This window comes from Streptopelia decaocto (assembly GCF_964273445.1).
Source record: "Streptopelia decaocto genome assembly, chromosome: 1".
NCBI lineage: Eukaryota > Metazoa > Chordata > Aves > Columbiformes > Columbidae > Streptopelia > Streptopelia decaocto.
In genome coordinates, this window is record NC_138663.1 from 210,775,583 (window position 1) to 210,784,478 (window position 8,896).

Below are 8,896 nucleotides of genomic sequence, written 5' to 3' on the forward strand. Positions count from 1 at the left end.
CCTGCTTATATAAAGAGGGGCGGCCCCATCGTTTCCTCAGTAGACGTGAAGCTGCTGGTTGTGCCGGCGGCTTCGCTCAGGGAGCTCAGACACGGTGTGATGGGGTGTATGGCTGGGTATGGGCTCCTTGCGGAGGCTCCCTGGTGCTGAAGGAGCCCTGCACCCCCTCCATTACTGCGGGGGGTGTGTGCTCCTTCAGCAAACTGCTGCTCTCTGGGCGTTTTGGTTGGAAAAGCCCCTCAAACTGGAGTCCAGTCGTTCCCCCAGCCCTGGCACTACCCCATGTCCTGAGAACCTCATGTCCGTCTGTCCACCCCTCCAGGGATGGTGACTCCAGCACTGCCCTGGGCAGCCTGTTCCAATGCCCCACAGCCCTTTGGGGAAGAAATTGTTCCCCGCATCCAACCTCAACCTCCCCTGGCGCAACCTGAGGGCATTTGAAACACTCCCCTGGTGTGTTCATCTGTTCTTTAGGTGTGATGTTGGGAGGTGTTTTGTGTCCCAGCGAGGCAGGTGGTGTGGATGCCCCATTGACCATCAGAACTAAACCTCAGAGGGCTGGACACAGCGATCCAGGTTGCTCCTGTGCTTCGATCCGGGGTGAGATCAGCTCTGTGTGCTGACAGGTACCTTCAGCCTCTTCTCGAAGATCTCCAGCAGTGGGGACCTTCCCAAATGATACATCCCAATCTTTTAATATCTCACACTTTTACCTGAATTTATCTTCTGGAAATTTAAGCCTGGGATTTGTCCGGTCCCGCTGGGATGTCTTCCCCCTACCTACCACCCTGTCTGCAAAAATATTTCTTTCTATGAAGTATCTCCATGATAAGTAGAGAAAGAAACCTCAAAATTGTGTTTCTTCTCACAGGGCTGCCCAAGCCATGGTCCAGCTTTGGTGCTCCTGGTTCCTGCCCCTTCATTCTCTGTGTTCTCCAGCCTGTCTTCTTCAGTGGCTTCTCCCAGGACGTTATTTTCTACCAGATGCATCTTCAGGTGGGCAAGAACTTCTTTCTTAGCCTTCAGTTTGGCCAGGGTGACTTTCTATCTCTCTGTTTATCTCTCTCTCTATCATCTCTTTATCTCTCTCTCTATCATCTCTCTATCTCTACCTATCTACCTACCTACCTACTTATCTATCTATCTACCTACCTACCTACTTATCTATCTATCTATCTATCTATCTATCTATCTATCTATCTACCTACCTACCTACCTACCTACCTACCTACTTATCTACCTACCTACTTATCTACCTACCTACTTATCTACCTACCTACTTATCTACCTACCTACTTATCTACCTACCTACTTATCTATCTATCTACCTACTTATCTATCTACCTACTTATCTATCTACCTACTTATCTATCTACCTACTTATCTACCTACTTATCTACCTATCTATCTATCTATCTATCTATCTATCTATCTATCTATCTACCTATCTACCTACCTACCTACCTACCTACCTACCTATTTTTTTTTCTGGGAGGACCAAAGGTGCATCAAGTCTGTGCGTGACTATTTTAAAGCCCTACAGAGCTTTGTCTTTCTGTGTGTTGCCTGAAACACAGATGTTAGTGCTTGGGCTGATGTCACCGTGATGTCTTTTGTACTCAGGGCTCTGAGAACATGACTTGGCTTTGCAGGTTTCTACACTCAGGACCTTGAATCAGCTTGATGAACTGACTTTTCGTTTTTGCATTTGGGTTCCGAATCCCCCTCCAGAGGACCTTGGTGCTTCCTTTGGCAAAGGAGCCGGTGCAGGGGGGTCTCTTTCTGCCTGGCTCGATTATGTGCTCACCGCATCTCCTTGGAGGCCATGGCTTTCCAGCAGGGTCAGTGATCGTACCAGCACCCTTGGGTTGTCTATGCGTAGGAAAGGTGAATCAGAGAAAATCAGAGGAGGCACGAGACTGTGCACTGGTTGCTATGGAAATCTATGTGCTTCTCTTCTATGTTCCATCTGTTTACTGGGGCACTAAAACAATCTGTTTTTTCACCATATTTTAGTGTCAGGTCCCTCTCTAATAATAGAATCACAGAATGGTTTGGGTGGGAAGGGACCTTCAAAGCTCCCCCAGTGCCATGAGCAGGGACATCTTCACCAGCTCAGGTTGCTCAGAGCCCCGTCCAGCCTGGCCTGGGATGTCTCCAGGGATGGTTCATCCACCACCTCTCTGGCCAACCTGGGCCAGGCTCTCACCACCCTCAGGGCAACAATTTCTTATATCTAGGCTGAATCTCCCCTCCTTTAGTTTAAAACCATCACCCCTTGTCCTATCACATCAGGCCCTGCTCAAAAGTCTGTCCCCATCTTTCTTCTCGGCCCCTTTTAAGTCCAGAAAGGCCGCACTAAGGTCTCCCCGGAGCTTCTGTTCTCCAGCTGAACACCCCAACTCTCTCAGCCTGTCCCCCAGCAGAGCTGTTCCAGCTTCGGATCATTCCTGGGGCTCCTCTGGCCCCTCTCCAGCAGCTCCATGTGTGTCCTGTGCTGATGAAGGCTCTCGGCTACCATAGATGTTGGGAAGACAGCAGAGAAAATGTGGCTGCAGAGGTGGAGGTGAAGCCCTAAACCTTTGGGCCTGCTTGGAAGACCTGCAGTTGGAAAGACGAAGGGAAGATCTGTGCCCAAGAAATAGCCTCTAAATATGTGCCAGGAACTTGCTAGATGTTATAATTTACTTCCTACCTCACCCACACTTATGTCTTTAGTAGTCTCTAGTTTAGCTGTTGAATGATTAAAAGGATATCATATAATAATTTTGGTTGGAAGAGACGCTCAAGATCATCGAGTCCAACCGTTCCCCAGCCCTGTCCTGCCCCATGTCCTGGGAACCTCATGTCCGTCTGTCCAACCCTCCAGGGATGGTGACTCCAGCACTGCCCTGGGCAGCCTGTTCCAATGCCCCACAGCCCTTTGGGGAAGAAATTGTTCCCCACATCCAACCTCAACCTCCCCTGGCGCAACTTGAGGCTGTTTTCTCTCATCCTACCAGTGCATGGATCCTCTTTGTCGTGGGGACCCTACCCGTGGGACAAGCTGCCGTGCAGAGGTCCCTAACAACAGCAGATATGGAAAAGGATGGCTGCCAGGTATCCTGCCCAATTACTCTTGCACATCCAGCCCATCCTGGACAGAACTTGGTTTCTGTATCTCCAACTTGTCTTCCAATCCAAACCCCTGCAAGGGGCAATGGTTTTAAAGTGAAAGAAGGTAAGTTTAGGTTAGACATAAGGAAGAAATTCATTACAGTGAGGGTGGTGAGAGCCTGGCCCAGGTTGGCCAGAGAGGTGGTGGCTGAACCATCCCTGGAGACATCCCAGGCCAGGCTGGACGGGGCTCTGAGCAACCTGAGCTGGTGAAGATGTCCCTGCTCATGGCAGGGCTGGCACTGGTGACTTTGAAGTTCCTTTCCAATCCAAACCATTCTGTGATTCCGCGATTTGGGATGTGCTGAGCTCCGCGCTGGCCTGCAGAGGGTATCCTAAGCCCATGCAAGGCTCCAGCCTCTCATCCCATCATCCCAAGCCAAAACCTCTGCCTTGCCCAGCCTGCTGGGGATTGTTTCTCTGCTTCTCACCTCTCTGGAGGAGCCGGCAGGGTTTTGCCACGGCCGTTTCTCTTCGTGGCCATCCCAGTGACCATGCTGGCCCTGGCCAGTCACTTGCCATGAGGTGCAGCTGGGTTGTTCTGCAGTGGCAAAGGGGGATATGGACAGGCCCAGGGCACTGTGCTCCCCCTTTTTCCTCTCTGTCCCCCCTCCTTGCTTTGTCCAGCCTCTCTTCACCCCTCTCATTTCATTACTGGTCTCCATCCCTGCAGGGGAATCTCTTACTCCTTGTCCTCTCTATATCACTGAGTGTAAACTATTGGCAACATGCTCAGACAGATTTCCCATTCCAGATTGGACTATGTGGTTCCATAGGTAAATTATCTTTTTAAGTCTTATAAGTCGTTGCCTTAAACCCCAAAACGTGCAGCTTTAGAGCTCTTGAAAGTCCTCCAGCACTCAGATTAATGCAAAAGCTCGCACTGCCTGCAGTATTTATGGCTGTTTGCATGGGGAACAGACATTCTCAGATGCTGGAGACCAAATGCTGGCTCATGTTCTCACAGGGTATGACCGGATCCTGTTGCAGCTCCACAAAGGGCTTAGGAACACACTTGGCATTCAAGGTGATGGAAGAAATTACTTTGCCTCCAGCACGAGTCTTGCAGGTTGTTCTCTCCCGTGGTATTTAGATCACTGTAGGGTGATAGATGTAAAGGCTTCTCCTTCCTTTCCCTGGAGCATGAGTCAGGAGATGCAGGGTGATGTCCTCTGCAGACGGTGTTTGCAGCTCGAGATGTGATAAAGCTCCTGAACGAAGCTGTTTCACGGGTGGTGCATTGGGCAGAGCAATCTCCAGGACTGTACCATGGTGAACGCTTTGCTTTAACGTCCTCCAAACACAGTTACCTTCAAGAGACCTTCAGGAGAAGCTCTCTTGGGCTTTAATTAATAAATCATAGAAGCATTTTGGTTGGAAAATACCCTCAAGACCATTGAGTCCAAGCGTTCCCCACCCCTGTCCCTGCCCCATGTCCTGAGAACCTCATGTCCGTCTGTCCAACCCTCCAGGGATGGTGACTCCAGCACTGCCCTGGGCAGCCTGTTCCAATGCCCCACAGCCCTTTGGGGAAGAAATTGTTCCCCACATCCAACCTCAACCTCCCCTGGCGCAACTTGAGGCCGTTTCCTCTGCTCCTGGCGCTTGTTCCTGGGGAGCAGAGCCCGACCCCCCTGGCTCCAAGCTCCTTTCAGGCAGTTCAGAGATCAGAAGGTCTCCCCTCAGCTCCTGTTCTCCAGCTGAACCCCCCAGGTCCCTCAGCCGCTCCCATCACACTTGTGCTCCAGCCCCTCACCAGCTCCGTTCCCTCCTCTGAACTCGCTCCAGCACCTTAAGGCCTTTCTTGGTGTGAGGGGCCCAAAACTGCCCCCAGGATTTGAAGTGCAGACTCACCAGTGCCAAGTGAAGCTGTGGCATGAAGAAGTTTGGATTTTCATAGAGTCATAGAATTATATATTTTGCTTAACTTAGTTATACCCCATGCAGTATGGTGGAGAGATGTCATCCCATTTCATGTCCATCTTGCTGGGATGGGAGGGCTCAATCTTCACTGACTCTAGCTCAGACCTCTGGCATGCTGACATGGGATCCATTGACTCCTCCTTCAATGTATGCCAAAAATAAAGGCTGAGTGTCATAGAATCACAGAATAGTTTGGGTTGAAGGGACCTTCCCAGCTCCCCCAGTGCCCCCCCTGCCATGAGCAGGGACATCTTCACCAGCTCAGGTTGCTCAGAGCCCTGTCCAGCCTGGCCTGGGATGTCTCCAGGGATGGTTCAGCCACCACCTCTCTGGCCAACCTGGGCCAGGCTCTCACCACCCTCAGGGCAACAATTTCTTATATCTATGCTGAATCTCCCTCCTTTAGTTTAAAACCATCACCCCTTGTCCTGTTGCAACAGGCTCTGCTCAAAAGTCTGTCCCCATCTTTCTTCTCAGCCCCTTTTAAGCACTGAAAGGCCACACTAAGGTCTCCCCGGAGCTTCTCTTCTCCAGCTGAACACCCCAACTCTCTCAGCCTGTCCCCCAGCAGAGCTGTTCCAGCCTCGCATCATTCCTGGGGCTCCTCTGGCCCCTCTCCAGCAGCTCCATGTGTGTCCTGTGCTGAGGACCCAGCGCTGGGCTCAGTGCAGCAGACACAGAGATCGGTGGGCTGAGCTGGCTGCGGGGATTGAACGGGGACTGTGGTTTTTGCTGTGGGATGGCTGATAATCGTGTCCACTTCTCCTGGTCCACAGGCACACTCTGGATCAAACGTCAGGGATGATGCTCTACAGACTTCCAGGGAAAGGTGCGATGTGCAGCCGGCTTCTCCAGCCTGGCCAGCTCACGATCTTGCCACGAGGCTGATGTGGTGGGCAATGTCATTGGAGTCCACGCTGTTTGTTCAGTAGTTTGTAGGAGAATCGCAGTTTTTATTTGAAAAAATCAAAACCAGGAATTATCTCATCTTCACCATTGCAAATAAAAAGGATCCAAGTTTTATTAATATTTGCAAGCCAATCCCCCGTTTTTTGGAGCCTGATTCAGGATCGCAGATGGGTCAATGCTGGCAGTGTCGAACTGCCAGCCAGATTCCTTTGCAGATGAAGATAAAAAGCCTCATTTTTTGCCAAAGGGTGAATGTATTCGTTATGAGACGCAATCAAGATGTAAGACGGCACCTTGCTCCCGTCAAGGCTGGCTTTTATTTCCCGGGTCTGCTCTTAGGATGTGGCTGCGCTTTCCCATAAGTTTGCGCCCTGATGTGAGGCCAGGATCTCCAATCCTGAATTCAGCTGTTGCTGTTGCAGCAGAGATGCAAAATAACTTCATTAAGTTGAGCTTTGCATCCCAATTTTTCTAAGTGCTTTCAGAGCTTGCCCACAAAACCTGTGTTACAAATGGGCTTTTCAAGCCTACCTTGTGCAAGGAAAGAGCTGGGAGTGGAGGTACCAGCTGCTCCTGGTGGGAGCTGGAAGGGACCTGCTGTTTAGCCAAACCCCTTTAATATATTTATTGAGGCATGAAGAAGAAAATAGAGGGTCATTGCTAGCAAAATTTGCAGGGAGCTGGAAATGAGCGGAGCAGCAAAACAAGGGAAGCTGGTTGGAAGAGACCCTCAAGATCATCAAGTCCAACCGTTCCCCCACCCCTGTCCCTGCCCCATGTCCTGAGAACCTCATGTCCGTCTGTCCAGCCCTCCAGGGATGGTGACTCCAGCACTGCCCTGGGCAGCCTGTTCCAATGCCCCACAGCCCTTTGGGGAAGAAATTGTTCCCCACATCCAACCTCAACCTCCCCTGGTGCAACTTGAGGCCGTTTCCACTCATCCTGTCGCTTGTTCCTTGGGAGCAGAGACCCTAACCCAAAGAGAAATGAAGGTTCCCCAACCACAGCTGACATCCCCATCCCAAACCTACATGGAGGCTGCAGAAGTGCCGACCCATCGCTAAGAGTAGAAGTGGGAAGTGTGGGCCGTCCCCCATCAGATTTTGTAACCCACAAGGGACATTGCTGCCTTCTCTAAAATCCCGCTTTGTAGTTTGTCCGGAAGATGTGTGGGCATGTCAGAATTGCCCTGAAATGCAACAGCAATTGTGCTTTCTGCCAAACGATGTGCAGAGCAGACCAGGGTTTTGGGCTCCTACGTTACCCCATAGTGACTCGGTCCTTCGGCAGAATCTTGCTTGTAATTCTCAGGAAAGGGCACTGAGCAGTGAAATTATTTTTAGAGCTTGTAAACAAGTAGACCGGTGCTGAGCCCTGCAGACGCCCCAGCTCTGTCCCCTGCGCTGTGCTTCTTGAGGATCACAGATATTCCCTTACAGGAGAGTCAAGCTGGGGTGAGGACTTGCTTGCATTTGCTAACCATGGTTTGATGATTGCCACCTTCTTCCCAAAAGATGCATCCAGCCCATGCGTGTGCAGAAATGCATCTTGACTTCTTGTGCTCAGCAGCTTAAAGAGAAAATAACAAAGCTGATAATATAATGTGTTATTTAAACAGGCTTTTTTATTACAAAGATTTCCCTCTCTCATGTCCAGCTCAGCAACAGGCATCTGCAGACGTGGTTGGGTACAGGGGGATGTGTCTGCCTCCTAGGGCCAGAAAAGAAGAGATGGATGGAGAGAAGAGTTTTTGCTGCAGAAATTCCCCTTGGCTGTTTCCTCCCCAAGCCTAACGAGGCACAAGCCTGGTGTGACCAGCATTAGGGGTTTGGGGCCACCTTGGAGCTGTTGGCAACCTGGTGGCTTCGCACCACTCCCAGGTGCGTTGTCATCAGGCACAAAGATCTCACACTCTGGAAAGCCCCATGCTAAGCTTGAATTAATGGAAGAAAACAAATAATAAATTGGCTGATGGAGATCTCCGGTTCATCGCAAGTGATGACAGTCTCTCCCTGGCCGGTGGTGTGAGTAAGCTGAAGGACATGAGGGTAACGGAGAGAACCCGAGATGTAGAGATGAAGCCATTTGCAAAGGAGAAACCCAGGGCTCCTGGGACCTCCATCCATCTTGCTCGATGGGAGAACATGGGCATGAAGGTGTCCAGCACTGTGTTACAACCCGTATTTCTTGTGCTAATAAAGTGTTTGGCTCTAAGCACCCCTGCAAGTATGAGATATGAAGGTGGAGCAGGAGGAATGGGTAAAAAAACAGGCAAATCTGTCCAAGGAAACTGCAGGAACCCATCTCCATGATGAAGTGGTGGCCCTGGGTTATTTTGGCCATGGGAACCAGCACCGCCCAACTTCTCCGTGAGCATCCTGAGCCACACGGACAGGCAGAGCTGGACCATTTTGTGCAGGATTTGGGGAGCAGCAAGAACGTGAGCAACGTGTCTGGAGGTGAGGTGGCTTCTCCAGGGTTGACCAATGACCTTCCAACTGATGCCGTTTCATGCCCAGCAGCTCCATTGAAGACGAAGGGTGGCCGAGGTTTGTCCCCACTCTTCTGGGGTGGCAGGGGGAGGATTTGGGAGGGTGGCTGGGGGCTGGAGGGGGGTTCCTGCAGGTGGGGGCTACACTGGTCATTTCAGATGGGTTTATGCAGCTGGAGGAATGTAAAGCAGCAGATGGGGAGAACAAGCTCCACCACTGTGTCTCGCAAACCTCTGCAGGTACACAGGGGATAGGGAAGGAAGGAGCCTCTCCATGGTGCTGGGAATGGAACTGGGATTTACTGGGAAGGGTCTCAGGGCACTGGGAGACCTCGGTGATGGAGCAGCGCCCTGGGAGGGGATGCTGCAGCCCGGATTTTTGCCTTGCCCCACTCGGAGCGTGGGATGCTCAGGGCT

At 51.2% G+C, this 8,896-nt stretch overlaps 1 long non-coding RNA gene across 1 annotated transcript; it reads left to right on the plus strand.

The window, feature by feature from the left end:
• The first annotated feature begins 56 nt into the window (after positions 1 to 56).
• On the plus strand, positions 57 to 8,077 carry LOC309435412. The gene is made up of 4 exons (XR_014183163.1): positions 57 to 626; positions 872 to 996; positions 5,856 to 5,908; positions 7,645 to 8,077. It is a non-coding gene; the product is annotated as an uncharacterized lncRNA (long non-coding RNA).
• The last annotated feature ends 819 nt before the right edge of the window (positions 8,078 to 8,896 follow it).